The sequence below is a fragment of the Panthera onca genome, chromosome D1 (assembly GCF_046562875.1).
Source record: "Panthera onca isolate mPanOnc1 chromosome D1, mPanOnc1 haplotype 2, whole genome shotgun sequence".
Lineage (NCBI taxonomy): Eukaryota > Metazoa > Chordata > Mammalia > Carnivora > Felidae > Panthera > Panthera onca.
The window spans coordinates 100,013,968-100,032,583 of record NC_138348.1 but is presented as its reverse complement, the minus strand read 5'-3'; the positions used below and the strand labels follow the sequence as shown (position 1 = coordinate 100,032,583).

At 43.2% G+C, this 18,616-nt stretch overlaps 1 long non-coding RNA gene across 1 annotated transcript in view; it reads right to left on the bottom strand.

Moving 5' to 3' along the window:
• The window catches only part of LOC144612895 (uncharacterized), a 35,717-nt gene that overhangs the window by 16,489 nt on the left and 612 nt on the right, over window positions 1–18,616 (bottom strand). The window contains exon 2 of the long non-coding RNA XR_013550030.2: window positions 17,769–17,867. This is a non-coding gene — a long non-coding RNA (uncharacterized LOC144612895). The remainder of the gene's footprint in view (window positions 1–17,768; window positions 17,868–18,616) is intronic.

Below are 18,616 nucleotides of genomic sequence, written 5' to 3'. Positions count from 1 at the left end.
CCAAATGGGTAAGAAAGAAGTATAACTTTCACTATTTGCAAATGACATGATGCTATATATAGAAAACCCTCAGGACTCCACCAAAACACTATTAGAACTGGTAAGTGAATTAAGGTTGCAGAATGCAAAATAAATAAAGAGAAATCCAATCCATTTATATACACTAATAAGTAGCAGAGAGAGAGATTAAGAAAACAATCCCATTTCCAATTTTACCAATAATAATAAAATACATATGAATGAAGTTAACCAAGGAGGGGAAAGAGTTGTATTCTGAAAACTATAAAACCTTGATGAAGGAAACTGAAGACAATACAAATGGAAAGATATTCTATGCTCATGGATTGGTATTGTTAAAATGTCCATACTACCCAGAGCAATCTACAGATTTAATGCAACCTCTATCAAAATAACAGCAGCATTTCCTGCAGAACTGGAACAAATAATCCTAAAATTTTTATGGAACCACAAAAGACCCCAAACACCCAAAGCAGTCTTGAAAAAGAAGAACAAAGTGGCGGTATCACAATCCCACCTGTCAATGTATATTACAAAGCTGTAGCAATGAAAACAGTATGTAACTAGCACAAAAGTAGACACATAAATCAGTGGAACAGAATAGAACACAGAAATAAACTCATGATTATATGGTCGGTTCATCTTTGACAAGGAGGCAAGAATATACAATGGGAAAAAATCTCTTCAACAAATGGTGCTGCGAAAACTGGACAGCTAACATGCAAAGAATGAAACCGGACCACTTTTTAACACTATACACAAAATAAACACAAAATGGATTAAAGACCTAATTGTGAGACCTGAAACCATAAAAACCCTAGAAGAGAGTACAGGCAGCTATTTCTTTGACATTGGCCGTAGCAGCATCTCCTGAGGCCATGGAAACAAAAGCAAAAATAAACTATTTGGACTCCATCAAAATAAAAAGATAGCAAAGCAAACAATCAACAAAACTAAAAGACAACCTACTGAATGGGAGAAAATATTTGCAAGTGACATATCTGATAAAGGGTTAGTATCCAAAATATATAAAGAACTTATACAAATCAACACCAAAAAACCAAGTAGTCCAATTAAAAATGGGCAGAAGATGGGGCACCTGGGTGGCTCAGTCAGTTAAGCATTCGACTCTTGATTTTGGCTCAGGTCATGATCTCACGGTTCATGGGTTCAATCCCCATATTGGGCTCCATGCTGGCAGTATGGAGCCTGCTTGAGATTCTCTCTCTCTTCCTCTCTCCCTGAGCCCCAGCCCCCACTCTCGTGTGCATGTACTCTCTCAAGAATAAAACAAAAAGTACAATGAGATATCAGTTCACACCTGTCAGAATGGCTAAAATGAAAAACATGGGAAATAACAGGTGTTGGCAAGGATGTGGAGGGAAAGGAACCCTCGTGTACTGTTGGTGGGAATGCAATCTGGTGCAGCCACTGTGGAAAACGGTATGAAAGTTTCTCAAAACATTAAAAATGGAATTCTCATATGATCCAGTAATTCCACTAGTGGGTATTTACCCAAACAAGATGAAAACACTAATTCAAAAAGAGATATGCACCCATGTTTATTGCTGCATTATTTAAAATAGCCAAGATATGGAAACAGCCCAAGTGTCCTTCAAAAGATGAATGGATGATAGTACACACACACACACACCCACACACATACAGGAATATTACTCAGCTATAAGAAAAAAATGAAATCTTGCCATTTGCAATGACATGGCTGAATCTAGACAGTATAATGCTAAGTGAAATAAATCAGTAAGAGAGAGACAAATACCATGATTTCACTCATCTTGGAATTTAAGAAACAAAGCAAATGAACAAAGAAAATAAAAGAGACAAGCCAAAAAAAACAGACTCTCTTTTTTTTCAAAAAATGTTTATTTATTTCGGGGGAGGAGGGGCAGACAGCCTGAGAGAGAATCCCAAGCAGGCTCTGGGTTCAGTGTGGAGCCTGATATAGGCCTTGATCTCACAAATGTGAGATCCCAAGCTGAAATCAAGAGCCAGACACTTAACTGACTGAGCCACCCAGGTGCCCCCCAGAAACAGACTGTTAACTATAGAGAACAAACTAATAGTTGCCAGAAGGGAGGTGGGTGGGGGATGAGGGAAATAGGTGAAAAGGATTAAAATCACACTTATCGTGATGAGCACTGAGTAATGTACACAATTGTTGAATGACTATATTGTACACCGGACACTAATACAACACTGTATGTTAACTACACTGGAATTTAAAATATTATCTTATTCCAAACAATTGAAAAATATCAATATGAGGCTTGAAACCATGAAAATCCTTGAAGAAAACATAGGAAAAAAGCTCCTAATGGGAGTCTTGGCAATGATGTTTTGGGTAGGGTACCTAAAGCACAAGAAACAAAACTCAAGAATAAGTCAAGCTAAAAATACGCACAGCAAAGGTACAGTCAACAACATCAAAAGAAAATATTTGTAAATGATATATCTGATAAGGGGTCAAAATCTAAAGTATATAAAGAACTCCTACAACTCAACAGCAAAACCCCCAAAAATCCAAATTAAAAAGGAGCAAAAGACCTTACTAGACATTTTCCCAAAAGAAGATATAATGAATGGCCAAGAGGTAACTGAAGAGATACTCACCATCACTAATGATCGGGGAAATGTAAATCAAAACCACAATGAACTATCACCTCACACCTGTTAGAATGGCCATCAAAAAGGTAAGAGATAACAAATGCTGTGAGGATGTGGGAAAAAGGGAACCCTGTGCACTGCTGGTGGGACCTTAAGCTGGTACAGCCACTATGGGAAGTATGAAGCCTTGAAACCATGAAAATCACAAAAATTCCCCCCCAAATTACGGACAGAACTACCATATGATCCAGCAATTCCACTTCTGGGAATATATCCAAAGGAAATGAAAACACTAACTTGAAAAGATACCAGCACCCCTATGTTCATAGCAATGGGGTTTATAATAGCCAACATACGGAACTGTCCACTGGCGGGTGAATGGATGAAGAAATTGTGATTATATGCACACACTGGAATATTATTCATCCATAAAAAAATGAGGACATTCTGCCATTTGCAACAACATGGATGGATCTTGACGGCATTATGCTAAGTGATATTAAGTCAAGCAGAGAAAGACAAAATACCTTTTGTTCTCACTTACATGTGTAATAAAAAAAAAATCCAACTCCTAGAAAAAGAGATCAGATTTGTGGTTACGAGGGGGGGGGGGTGGAACTGGAAGAAAGTGGTAGAAATGTACAAACTCCCAGTTATAGGATAAATAAGTCCTAGGGATGTCTTGCCCAGCATGGTGCCTATAATTAGCACTGCTGTATGATGATATATAGGAAAGTAGATCCTAAAAGTTCTCATCACAAAGAAAAAATTCTTTTGCTTTTTTCTTTTTGTATCTATGAGATAAATGGATGTGAAGTAAACTTACTGTGGTAATCATTTCACTATACATATATTGTAAATCAAACCATTATGCTGTTAACCTTAAATTTATAGATGTGTGTCGATTATATCTCAATAAAACTGGAACAAAATAAATAAGAGGGATTCAATAGATGTTAGCTGTTATTGTCACCCCTGCAGGGAAGTCAGGAACCATAACTGGGATTCTGTAACTTGTAGGACTTGCTGTGATCAAGGTTAAGTCTTGGACACAAAGGGCAACACAGAAGGCAAGGAAGAAGTTTGCTGGGGGATTGCATTCTCATCCGTGGCCAGTTGTGTGTGAACGAGAACCCTAAGGAAGACTGAGAGAGACAGACCTCAGATGACAAAGAGAAGCAAGCCCAGGCTACAAGGGAGGCAGGCAGGCAGGAAGGCAAGACCAGAGGGGAGCCAGTCTGGCTTGAGGAGACACCCTGGGATGGAACGGAAGACTGGCCCTTGGTTTCCCCACCAGGAGCCAGGGCCTGCCAAGCGCAAGAACTCTGGGGGCCTGAATGACACAGACTTAGCCACTCTCTCTCCTGGAGACCAGTCTACCTGTAGAGCCACTGCCAGGGCAGCTGTGGCCACTTTAGCATATGATGGGAAAGGGGAAGAGGTAGGGAATGGGGACAGAACTTTTTCTGGACACCTATTATTGTAGACTAAAGTTGGGACCAATGTCTGGCTCCAAGGCTCTACATTAGGCCTCAAAAAAAGACCTGGGTTCAAATTCTGGTTGCTATTCACTAGCGAGGCATCTTTGGGAAAGGATCTTCTCTTTACACCTCAGTTTCCCCATTTGTATGACGGTGCTGAAAATAACCTCACACTGAGAAGATTAAAGAAACAGCCTGTGTCGCTGGGGAAATGTAAGCCATTATCAAGCAACTGCTGAATGCATCTAAGGGCAAGGCAGCCCAATCCTGTTGACCACCTGCAGGCGACTATCAGGGAGACTTCTCTCCCCGTTCTGCCCTGGAGCCACACAGAACAAATGCCCCCTCTGCTCCTTCCACGTGGTGGTGACACAGGGTGGTTTCAGACCCCTCCCCTGTCTCCGTATGAACACACACTTGTGTGTTCATTTGGGAGTTCACGGGAAGTACACGCATGTTCTTCTGGGCCCTCTTATGGACAATAGTCTCAGTTTCCTTACGTTGAGCCAGCACTCAGTGCTTTACCTACCTATAGAGTTCACTGCGTCCGCACAACGGTCCCATCGGTAGGTCGCTTCTTTATTAAGATGGAAAACAAAAACAGAGGGTCTTGGAGAGGCTAAGCTAGTAGGTGGCAGAATCAGAATGTGCAAATCTGGATTGGAATAAGTTGCTCTGACTTGTTGGCCTGCTGGTGCATGTGGGCACATACCTCCGGTCACGGCATTAGAGGGCAAGTATCAGCGGGTGGGGAGAGGTTGGGACCAACTCTTCATCGGAGCGGGGAAAGTCTCAGAGAAAAGGCCTGCGGTCCACCCTTCCTCCTCTTCCCCATGCCTTCCCCTGCCTCGCGGCCAGCGGGGCCTCCGCCACAAGGCGCATATGCCTTCAATTAAGTAGCTGGTCTCCTTCCTGCGCCCCGTTTCCTTACAGAGAAAGCCAGTAGTTTCCGGACCACAACTGCCTTCCCTTACTTGTAGCCAGAGGAGAGGTTGAGGGGGGTGCAGTGCTGCCCATTCCCCAGAAATCTCTTGCTGCAGCTGCAGGTTGGGGGAGAATCGGACTGGCCCTCCAGCTGCCACTTACCACCTCTCGCTCTGGCCAAGTGACTACCCAGAAGCTGGACCTCAGTGTCTCCACCTGAGGATAGGATGGTTACACTCACCCCGGGGAAGTCACAGACTCCCTGTCTTCACCCCATTCTGCTAGAGCAGGTGCCTCCTGAGCTTTCCTCCAGGGAAGGCCTCTCCCAGCGTCGGGGACCTCTTCCTGAGGTCCGGCTGCCCACGGACCTGCTGTGATGCTCCTGCAGCTCCATGAAGCCCTGCTCGGCCGGGTGTGCTGCTCACCTCTTGGCTCAAGACTAATCAGACCCCAGTGTTCCTCCTGCCTGTTCCCCCAGTGTCTTGTTCCTGTCCTTGTTCCCCAAGAGGGGTCTCCAGGACCTGAGAGGCAGGGACCCCGGAGTCCTCCTGGGGAAGAGGGTACAGCAGGACCCAGGGTGGTGGTGGGGGGGGGGGGTGGCTGGATGCTATAGAAATGTGGGATGCAGGGCAAAGTGAAGGGCTTGCCAGTGCCCAGATGTCAGGGGCCCTATGCCCAGGGTTCTGGCTCATTCACGTGCTCTGGGACCCCAGGACTGGCTTTTGCACGGAGCGTTTGCCGAGGCTGGCCTAGATGCACGTGGCTCCCAGGTGGCTGTAGCAGTGGCTGCTGGTGGCCGCTGCTATTAGGCCCAGATCACGTGCTCAGAGCTGTCGTGGGGATGCCACATGTTGAAGAGGAAGTGGCAGGGCAGGTGTGGCCATTCCAGGCAGCTGTGGACACAATGGCTCAGAACCGTGCCATCTACCTCCATCCAACAACCGGGGGAAAGGTCAAACTAGAGACAAAGACCACGACCAACAGCAGCAGGAGGGCTTCAGGCACAGCTCGCCACACCGCTGAGTCTTCCCGGAGGACAGTCAGGGCATTAACATGGTGGGGCAGGATGGTGCTTAACCACATGTTGTCCCCTCTGCTTCGGTGACTCCTGTTTGGAGTCAGGGGCCAAGTGCCAGCTTTTGGTTGCAACCGATGGTAGTGGGTTTGCGGATATCCCCCCCCTACCTTTGAGCTTCCCTTCTGGACAGCAGATGCTGTAAGGTCCTCATGGTGACTTTCAGTAGGTTCTCTAGGGCAGCAAATGACCTTCATATCCCCCCTGGTCCTTTGGGCACAGCAAACCTGACTGAGCAGATTTTGGCTTCCCTGGGATCTGGCCCCTGATAGGAGGACCTTCATCTTGCCAATCAATCCTCACTTTACAGTTAGAAGCATCTTTACCCACATTATGGCCTTCCAGTCTCACCAACCTGGTGGCACCCTATTTCACAGAAAACAAAATTGAGGCCCATGAGGGTAAAGCTACTTTGCCAGAGTTATGGAGTTGGAACAGGAGCAGTGAGCTTTGATTCCCCATTCGCTGCTCTCCCCTCACCGGGCTTAGCACAATTCCTGCTGAGTAGTAAGTGTGGAACAAATGTTACCTTATGGGTGTCACTTGGGATTCCGTAAGGGGTCCCAAGAGGCTCGGTGAATTCTGGCTTTGGAATTCAAGTCCTGGCTGTGTCTATTGCTGAGTGACTTTGTGCAACAAACCAAATCTGTTGACTTTTTTCTTAGCTAGTAACACGGAGACACCTCTTAAGGGCAAAAATTATGAACAAGGTTTTTCTACCCTTAGCCCCTTCCCATGCACAACCAAAGAGTGTTCCTGCCTTGCTTTCCATTTCTCCCACCTCCCCTGGTGCCCCTGGACCTGGCCTTTGCTGTTTCATAATGCAAAGTCAGGAGAAAGGGGAGCACGGGGAGCACAGAGAGCAATGGAGCTCAAGGACTTGATAGTGAGTTTTGCAGCATGCGAGGACTTGGGTTAGAAACGCAGGGTTTCTGTCTCTTTCTACTTCCATTTCTGATACCAAATATGTGGGGTTTTCCCACACCAACAACCGGTTCTCTAACTGGGTGCCCAAAGGTTCAATTCAATTCTGACACTAACTCCCTGGAGTTAGCAGACCTCACAGGTTAAGAGCTCAGTGCCACAAGACTGCCCCCCACTTCAGATGCAACTCCCAGGGCTCCTGCACTTCTGATTAACCAACTACAAATTAGGGGTTTCCTCTTCGGGCTAGAAAACTTGCTAGAATGGTTCATGGAACTCAGGGAAAACACTCTACAATGTCATTTACGACACACCATAATAATGAAGGGTAAAAATGAACACCAGATGAAGAGTTACACAGGGTTAGGTCTGGAAGGGTTCTGAGCACAGGAACTTCTGTTCCTGTGGACTTGAGATGCTCCCCCCTCTCGGCACACAGATGGACTTACCAACCTGGAAGCTCTCTGAACCCTGTTGTTTAGGGTTTTTACGGTGGTTGCACTACTCAGGCATAACTGATTAGGTCATTGTTCCTTAGTGATTTACTCAATCTCCAGCCCCTCTCTCTTCCCTGGGTGTGAGGGGTTGTGTTCAAAGTTCCAACCCTCTGATCATGGGGTTGGTTTCTTTGAAAACCAGTCCTTATCCTAAAGCTATCTAGTGACTGAGAGTTACTCCCTTAAGCATAAATTCAGGAGTGGTTGAAAGGGGTTTATTATCAACAACAAGAGATGCTCCTCTCATACCTATCACTCAGGAAACATCAAAGGTTTTAGGAGCTCTGTGCCTGCAACTGAAGACAAAGACCAAATATACAATTCTTATTATATCACAATATTGCAAAGGTATCAATGGGCATTACTCTCAACTGTTCATTTGGATCCCCTTCAGGGTCACAAAACCAAAGCAGATAATGAGTTAGTTAAAATTTTTTTCCTTGGGGGCACTGTCCATTGAGTGTCTGACTTGATTTTGGCTCAGGTCACGATCTCATGGTTCGTGGGATTGAGCCCCATGTGGGGCTCTACGCTGACAGTGTGGAGCCTGCTTGGGATTCTCTGTCTCCCCCTCCCTCAGCCCCTTCCCCCCTTGCATGTGCTCTCTCTCTCTCAAAATAAGTAAACTTTAAAAATAAAAATAAAACTTTTCTTTTGTTTTCTGGCCAGTTCTTTGGTCGGCACCGCTGGTCTCAGATTGAACCACATGGATTTTCGTGTCCACAGGAGTCACACTTTCTTACAGGATCGTTGTAAAGGTACGAGAATCTTTTGTTAAGTGATTGACAGAGTGCTTACCATAAAGTGTCAGTAAAGCAGCACTTCTGACTGTATTCTGTTGTACTGTTTTCTTGTAGCCTGGGACAGCAAGCTGAGAGAGCCAACAGTTCATGAAAACTCAGTGTCCATTGACCGTCTACTCCCTGTCCATTTCTCCCCCTCTTTACCCTTCACGAGTCTAACACATGATAGAATCAGGCATAGTCCTGGGTGTGACTGGGAAGGAATGGGACCATTCTATTCCATTGGGGGAACTTATTAGCTAGCTATGAACAATGCTCAAGCACCACATGTTGACAGCTGCCATGCTGAGGAGGAATAAGGCCTGTTCTGTGGGGACCCCATGGAAGGGTGGTACCAGGCTTTTGGGTGAGAGGGGCAGACTAAGCTTAGTGTCGGGGAGGCTTTGCCAGCAGAGATGTCCAAGGGTGAAGTATGCTGGCTTGGGAATTGAGGAGTTGTCCATCAGGGGGTATAGATGTGAAGGACGGGCAACACTTGCTCACTGCAGAAAGGATTCAAAATCAGGATGGGAGCCTGGACTAGGGGACCCTGAAGGCTTTGACTCCTGGGATTCTCTGATTCTTGTAGACACTACAACCAAATGTGGACAACCTCTAGCGTAATGAACACACAGCCAGCAGCTGTTCCCCCTTCTGCCTAAGAGCATTGCTTCCACTGCCCAGAAGAAGTGAATTCTAGGAGGAAGGACAGAGCCCTGATTGGTCCTCCTAGCCTTCTGTCCTGTTCACACAACTGTCCTCCCCCTTTGTGAACTCATCAGCTGCTGTTCCCCAACCTTTTGCTTATACAGATATGGGGGAAGGGAAGGTGGCATGGGTGGGAGGTTTATCCTGGACCTAGGTGATGGAGGGAGGATTTCCATGGGGAGCCAGTTTCCCCCTCATCTCCTACATAAGGCAAGATGATGCTAGCTGTTAAGACAAACTTCCAAATCTCAGTTGTCTAATTCATTACATGTTTATTTCTTGCTCAGGTAAAATGCAGTTGACATCAGTGGGGTAGAGGGGCCTCTGATCTGCACAGATGTACAAGAACCCAGGCTAACAGAAGCACTGACATCTTTGGTCAGTGACTTCCAAACTCACCTTGGGCACGGACAGGCAGTTAGAGAGGAGGGTGGTCAAGGAGATTTTGTAAGCCAGGCCTGAAAGTAGCATGCCTCACTTCTACCACATTCCAAGTGGGAACTTGGTCTTAGGGCCCTATCTACAAGTCAAGGGGCTAGGAACTGTAGTCATTGTCAGGGCAGACGCTTCCTGGGAACAATTGCACTGTGGAGGGGGAGCATGAGGCACTGGCAGACAGCTAGCCGTCCCTGACATATCCCTTTACCACGGACCTCCCTCCTCAGGCTCTGCCAATTTGCACACACACCAGGTAATGAGCCCCTTGAGCTCAAGGACATCCTTTGCATCCCCAGTGCTTAGCTCAATGGCAGGTCACAGGCAGAGCTTCAGCTATCTGGTGGGTGAACAAAGCCTTCAGTAGCATTTTGCTTGTTAAAAATACAGATGCCTAGTAGAAAACACTTTGGTAGTCCCTCAGAAAGTTAAACCTAAGTTATATCCTTCTGTTGCATTGACCCTTTTATCATTATGTAATGCCCTTGCCTCATTATAGTCTGTGTTAAAGTCTGTTTTGTCTGGTATAAGCATAGCTATCCCAGCTTTCTTTTGGTTTTCATTTGCATGGAACATCTTTATTCATCCCTTCACTTCTCGTCTGTGTGTGCCCTGACATCTGAAGTGAGTCACTTTTGGGAGGCATATAAATGGGTCTTGTCTCGTGGTTGTTTGTTTGTTTCGTTTGTTTCATCTACTTAGCTGCTCTGTCTTTTGGAGAATTTAGTCCACTTACATCAAAAGCAATTATTAATACGTATGTACTTGAAGTCATTTTGTTCATTGTTTTCTGGCTTTGCTGTAGTTCTTCTCTGCTCCTTTCTACTTCTTTCGCGCTCTTCCTTTGCGGTTTGATGACTTCTTTAGTTGTATGCTTAGATTTTATTCTAGTTGTCTTCTGTGTATCTGCTGTAAGTTTTTGGTTTTATTGTTACCATAAGGCTTACATATAACAACCTATGTTTATAACTATTTTAAATTGATAAGTTTGAATGCATTCTATACATTTTTACTCTATCCCCACCCACATTTTATGTTTTTGATGTCACATTTTACATTTTTTAAAAGTAGGCTCCATGCCCAATATGGGGCTTGAACTCATGACCCAGAGTTCAAGAGTTGCATGTTCTACCGACTGAGTTAGCCAGGTGCCCCCATATTTTACATTTTTATCTTGTGTATCCTTTAACTAATTTTTGCAGCTACAGTTATTTTTGCTACATTTGTCTTTTAACCTTTGTACTAGCATATTTATGCACCAAACATAGTTGCACCTAAATACGTAAAGCAAATATTAACAGACCTGAAAGAAATAGACAGCAATACAGTAATAGTGGGGGACTTTAATACCTCACATCAATGGATAGATCATCTAGACAGAAAATCAATAGGGAAACATCCACCTTAAACAACATATTAGACAGGAAGAGCTTAACAGGTATAAACAGAACATTCCATCTAAAAGCAGCAGAATAAGCATTCTTCTCAAGTGCACATGGAATATTCTACAGGATAGATCATATGTTAGGCCACAAAACAAGTCTTAATAAGTTTAAGACTGAAGTCATATCAAGCAGCTTTTCCAACCACAATGATATGAAACTAGAAATCAGTTTCACGAAGAGAATCACAAATATGTGGAGATTAAACAACAATTGGTAAATAAATTTAAAAAAATCAAGACAAATGAAAATGGAAATACAACATACTAAAATTTATGGGATGCAGATCATAATGATACATGCCTACCTCAAGTTCATAGTGATACATGCCTACCTTAAGAAACAAGAAAAACCTCAAACATCCTAACTTTACACTCAAGGAACTAAAGAAATAAGAACAAATGAAGTCCAGTTAGTAGAAGGAAGAAAATAACAAATACTGGAGTGAAAAATAAATGAAATAAAGACAATAGAAAAGATCAAACTAAGAACTGGCTCTTTGAGAAGATATAATTGACATACTTTGAACTAGACTCATCCAGAAAAAAAAGATGGCTCAAAAAATAAAATCAGAAATGAAAAAGGAGGCACTGATACCAAAGAAATGCAAAGGATCATAACAGACTGCTATGAGCAATTATATCTACAAATTAAACAACCAGTAAGAAATGGATAAAGTCTTAGAAACATACAACTTTCTAAGACTAAATCATGAAGAAAAAGAAAATATGAATAGACTGGTTTTCAGTAAGGAGATTTAATCACTAATCAAAAACCTCCTCCCCACCCTCCCCTGCAAAACAATAGTCCAGGACCAGATGGCTTCTCTGGTGAATTCTACCAAATATTTGAAGAATTAATACCAATCCTTTTCAAACAGTTCCAAAAAATAGAAACACCCCCAAACTCATTTTACAAGGCTAGCATTACCCTGATTCCAAAACCCAACAAGGACACCACAAAAGAACATTACAGACTAACATCACTGATGAACATAGATGCTAAAATCCTCAACAAAATGTTAGCAAACCCAATTCAACAATACATTAACTCTTTTTAAAAAAATTTTAATGTGTATTTATTTGAGAGAGAGAGAGACAGAGACAGAAAGAGGGAGAGGGGCAGAAAGAGAGAGGGAGACACAGAATCTGAAGCAGGCCCCAGGCTCTGAGCTGTTGGCACAGTGCCTGATACAGGGCTGGGACTCAAGAGCTGTGAGATCATGACCTGAGCTGAGGTTGGACACTTAGCTGACTGAGCCGCCCAGGCGCCTCAACAATATGTTAAAAGGAGCATATACCATGGTCAAGTGCAATTTATTTCAAGGATGCAACGATAGTTCAATATTTTCACAAAGCCAATGTGTTACAGCACATTAACAAGAGGCTAAAAGTCATATGATGATCTCAGCAGATGCAAAAAAAAGCATCTGACAAAAATCAAAATCCATTTATGAAAAAAGAATTCAACCACGTGGGTATAGAAGGAACTTACCTCAACATAATAAAGGCCTTTTATGCCAAGCCCATATCTAACATCATCCTCAATGATGAAAACCCAGAAGCCTTTTCTCTAAGATCAGGAATAAGACAAAGATGTCCACTCTTGTCACTTTTACTCAACATAGTATTGGAAGTCCTAGCCAGAGCAATTAGGGAAGAAATAAAAGGTTTTGTATGGAACCAAAAAAGACCCTGAATAGTCAAAGCAATCTTGAAAGAACAAAACTGGAGGGTCATAATCCCACAAATCAAGATATACTACAAAGCTGTTGTAATCAAAACAGAATGGTACCTGCACAAAAAAAGACACATAGATCAATGGAATAGAATAGAGCCCAGAAATAAACCCACGATTATATGGTCAATTAATCTGTGACAAAGGTGGCAAGAATATACAGTGGGAAAAAGACAGTCTTTTCAATAAATGGTGCTGGGGAAACTGGACAGCCACATGCAAAAGAATGAAACTGGACCACTTTCTTACACCATACACAAAACAAACTCAAAATGGATTAAAGGCCTAAACATGAGACCTGAAACCATAAAATTCCTGTAAGCAAGCACAGGCAGTAATTTTTCTCACATTAGCCATAGCAACATTTTTCGACGTTTATCTCCTGTGGTAAGGGCAAGAAAAGCAAAAATAATCTATTGGGACTCCATCAAAATAAGAAGCTTCTGCACAGCAAAGGAAACCATCAACAGAACTAAAAGACAACCTACTGAATGGGAGAAGATATTTGCAAATGACACATATGATAAAAGGTTAGTATCCAAAATATATAAATAACTTATACAACTCAACACCAAAACCCCAAATAGTCCATTTAAAAATGGGCAGAAGACATGAACAGACATTTCTCCAAAGAGGACTTGCACATGGCCAACAGACACATGAAAAGATGCTCAACATCACTCATCATCAGGGAAATACAAATCAAAACCACAAGGGGATATCACTTCACCCCTGTCAGAATGGCTAAAATAAAAAACAAGAGACGTTGGCAAGGATGTGGAAAAAAGGAACTCTGGTGTACTACTGTTAGAAATGCAAACTGGTGCAGCCACTGTGGAAAACAGTATGGAGGTTCCTCAAAAAGTTAAAAATAGAATTATCATATGATCAGTAATTTCATTGGTGAAAACACTAATTTAAAAAGAGATATACATGCTTATGTCTATTTCAGCATTATTTACAATCGCCAAATTATGGAAGAAACACAGTGTCCACTGATGGATGAATGAAGTATACACACTCACACACACATACTCACACACATAGAATGGACTATTACTCAGCCATATAAAAGAATGAAATCCTGCCTTGTGCAATGACATGGATGAATCTAGAGAGTATAATGCTAAGTGAAACAAGCCAGTCAGAGAAAGACAAATACCATGATTTCATTCATCTTGGGAATTTAAGAAAAAAAAAAAAAACCCAAAGAACAAAGAAAAAAAAAAAAAGAGACAAACCAAAAAACAGACTCAACTATAGAGAACAAATTGGTGGCTGTGATGAGCAATGAGGAAGGTATAGAATTGTTGAATGACTATCTTGTACATCTGAAACTAATATAACACTGTTTATTATATAGGAATAAAACAAAAAAATAAAACTAATAAAAGACATCCAAATTGTAATGGAAGAAGTGAAACTGTCACTTTGGCAGATGGTTGGTTATTATATACAGAAAACCCTAGACTCTACCATAAGATTGTTAGAACTAATCAGTGAATTTGATAAAATACAAAATCAACATATGAAAATGTTTTGTGTTTCTATACACTAATACTAGAAAGAGAAATTAAGAAAGCAATCCCATTTAAAACCACATCAGAGAGAATAAAATACCTAGGAATAAATTCAACTAAGGAAATCAAAGACCTGTACACTGAAAACTATAACAACGATGAAAGAAATTGACAAGGACACAAATAAATAGCAAGGTATTCCATACTCATAGATTGCAAGAATTAATATTGTTAAACTGTCCCTATTGCTCAGAGCCATCTATAGATTCATTGTAATCCTAATCAAAATTCCAATGGCATTTTCACAGAAACAGAACAAAGAATCCTAATATTGGAATTGAACTACAAAGGATCTGGAATAGCCAAAGCAATCTTGAGAAAGAACAAAGCTAGAGGCATTATGCTCCCTGATTCCAAACTATATTACAAAGCTATAGTCATCCAAAGGGTATGGTATTGGCATAAAAAGAGACACATAGATCAATGGGACAGAACAGAGAATTGAGAAATAAACCCACACATATATGGTCAATTAACTCACAACAAGGAGACATAAATATAAAATGGGGACAAGACAGTCTTTTCAATAAATGTTGGGAAAACTAGACAGCCACATGCAAAAGAATGAAACTAGACCACTATCTTACACCTTGCACAAATGTTAACTCAAAATGGATAGACTTGAACATAAGACCTGCAACCACAAAACTCCCAGAACGAAACAAAGGGGTTAAGCTTCTTGATGTTGGTCTTGGTGAGGAGTTTTTAGATCTGACTCCAAACACAAAAATAAGTGGGATTACATCAAACTAAAAAGCTTTTGCACAGGCAAAGAAATCGTCAACAAAATGAAGAGGCAACGTGCTGAAAAGGAGAAAATATTTGCCAAGTATGTATCTGCTAAGGGGCTAATATTCAAAATGCATGAAGAACACACACAACTCAATAGCAAAAAAAAAAAAAAAAAAAATCCAATTAAAAAATGGGCAGAGGACCTGAATAGACATTTTTCCAAAGTAGGTATACAAATGGCCAACAGACACATGAAAAGATGCTCAGCATCACTCATCATCAGAGAAATACAAATCAAAACTACAGTGAGATATCAACTCACACCTGTCAGAATGGCTACCAAAAAGACAAGATAAACAGGTGTTGGCAAGCATTTGGAGAAAAGGGAACCCTTATGCACTGTTGGCAGGAATATAAATTTGTGCGGCCACTCTGGAAAAGAGTACGGAGGCTCCTCAAAAAGTTAAAAATAGAACTACCACGTGATCTAGCAATTCTGCTTCTGGGTATCTATTCAAAGAAGACCAAGACATTAATTTGGAAAGCTATATGTGCCTTTATGTTCATTGTAGCATTATTTACAACAGCCAAGATATGGAAACAACTAAGCGTCCACTGATGGATGAGTGGATAAAGATGTGGTACAATGCACAATGGGATTCTACTGGAATACAACGGAATACTACTCAGCCATAAAACAGAGTGAAATCTTGCCATTTGTGACAACCTGGATAGATCTCGACGGCATTGTGTGCTAAACCAACTTGGTCCAAGACAAAAACTGTACGGCCTCACTTCTATGTGGACTCTAACCAAAAAAAAAACCCAAGCTCATAGATACAGAGAACAGATCGGCGGTTGACAGGTTGACAGGGGTGTGGTCTGGGGTAGGTGAAATGGCTGAAGGGGCTCAAAAGGAAAAAAAAAAACAACTACCAGTTATAGTTAACAGGGATGCAATATGCATGGGGACTATAGCTAAAACTACTTTGTGGCATATTTGAAAGTTGCTGAGAGAGTAAATCTTAAAAGTTTTCACTAGAAGAACAAACACTTGTAACTATGTACCGTGAAGGATATTAACTAGACTTATTGTGGGGATCGTATTGCAATGTATACAAATACCAAATCATTACATCGTACACCTGAAACCAGTATAATGTTATATGTCAATTATACCTCAATGAAAATATTTTTCTTCATAAAAATGTTAAACATAGAATTATCATTTGATTTAGAAATTGCACTGCTAGTTATATATCCAAAGACTTGAAAACAGGGACTCAAACGGGAACTTACGTACTGATGTTTATGCATTAGTATTCATAATAGCCGAAGGAAACAACTCAAGGGTCCATCAATAATGGGATTAAGGGGCACCTGGGTGGCTTGGCTGGCTAAACATCAGACTTCGGCTCGGGTCATGATCTCACGGTTCCTGAGTCTGAGCCCCACGTCGGGCTCTGTGCTGACAGCTCAGAGCCTGGAGCCTACTTCGGATTCTGTGTCTCCCTCTCTGCCCCCTACCCCACCCCTATCCCACTCAAGCTCTGTCTCTCTCACTCTCAAGAATACATAAACATTAAAAAAATTTTTTTAAAGCAATGGGATTAAAAATGTGGTCTATACCTATAATGGAATACCATTCAGCCTTAAAAAGGAACAAAATTCTCATACGGGCTACAACATGGATTATACTTGCAAACATACTAAGTGAAAGAAGCCAATAGAAAGGACAAAGACCCTATGAGTGATCATGGAGTAGTCAACTTAACAGAGACAGAAAGTAGAATGGTGGTTGCCAGGGCTGGGAGGAAGGGAGTGTGGGCGTTTAATGAATATAGAGTTTTTGTTTGCAGACCTGGCAAAGTTCTGGAAATGGGTAGTGGCGATGGTGGCACAAAGTGAATGTTCTTAACGCCACTGAACTGTCAACTTAAAAATGGTTAAAATGGTAAATTTCCCTGTGGCTCTCTTATCATACACACACACACACACACACACACACACACACACACACAAATACAAATGCCTGGAGTCCAGGCCCACAAATTGTGATTCAGTTGGGATTGAACAAGCTCTTCAGGTGAATCTGATGCTTAACTAGGTTTGAGCCCCACTACTCTAGCTCTCTCTGATTGTTGCCAGGAGAGAGCAGGGGAGATGTCTCTCTGAATCCTTCCAGTGCTCTAGGGTGCACGTGAGTCCTCTGGGGAGTTTGTTAAACTACAGATTCTGATCCAGTGGGTCTGGAGTGAGGCCTAAGAACGTCCCTTTCTAGCAAGGTCCTGGGCGATGCTGACGCTGCGTGTCTGTGGCCTGTGCTTTGACTACCAGTGCTCTAGAGACAGACAGTGGCCTCATCTGTGGTGGACAGAGTGGAGGTCTGGAAAGGAGCAAGGAAGTGTGTGGGATGATGACTCCAGACAGTTTCGTGGTAACTAACTGGGGGTTTGGCTGACTTTGGAACTCGCTTCCGGGGACAGTTCAGACAGGTGGGTCTGCAGTTTACCTAAAGGACATACCGAGGCCAGAGATGATCAGCACACAACACTGTGGATTCTGCACAAGTCTGTTTGAATTTCTTCCCCTTGTGTTTGAGAGTTAAGGATCCAGAGCTAGGTTGACCACAAGTGAAACTGGCTCGTTCACCTTTGATGCTCTGTTGGCTCTCCAAATCCGTCTCATCCTGCCTGGCCCACCGCGGCCCCCAGAGCTCAGTCCGTCCCTCCCTCCCTATCACCGCCTCGCGACAGAATGAGGTACATCAGGCTCCCCGTCCCATCCAGCCCCGGCATGTTGGCTCACCTCTCGGAGTCAGTCACTCACGGCTCCACACTGACCGCCTTCCGGACAGTCAGTCCAGCTGGTCTCCCTGGTCCTGGCAGACGCCCCGCCTGCAACGTCCTAGGGACAGAACTGCAGCTCAGCCTCTGAGCGAGCACAACCCCGGGCAGTGTGGCTCTATGGTTAAGGAATCAGACACCCTGGGCCTCGGATCTAAGTGCACCTTTTCCTGCCCCTCTGACCTTGGATGAGTTACTTAAGTCCCCACACCCCAGCTTGTCACCAGTCAGACGGAGACTGTGACACCTGCCTCCCAAAACTGCATTGAGGTCACATGGGCCGACACGAGGAAAGCCTTCTGCCCAATACCTGGCACATGGAGAGCTCGGTAATGTACGGTCACAACAGGGTTTCCCTCTGCGACCTTAAGCAGGTGCCTCTATTCTACTCTAGATTTGTTCATTCCCTCATGCTGGTCCGGGTTGGGTCCGGTTCGTGTTTCCCCAGTGTCCAGCGCAGGTGGGGGCGGGGCGCAGAACGGGGGCGGGCTCTCAGCCCCCATCTAGAACGCCCAGGCTGGATCATTGTGCTTGCAGTTCGGGAGGTGACCTGCAGATGGCGCACGCAGCCACGGGAGGCGTCCTGCCTGGCTACTGAAGGAGTGAAGCTGGGCTATCAGCCGGTGTCTGGAATGCAGGCCCTTCGCATTATTCTCATTATTGCTGTTGGCTGGTTCTCTTGGTTGGGTCCTCGGCGTGGGGGCTGAAATGGAGTTTCCCCTGGGCCTAGGAGTCACCACGGAGAACAAGGCCTCTGCCCCCGCCCCTGTCATGGTGCCTACCCCCTTACCTTGTACCGGGGACACTCAC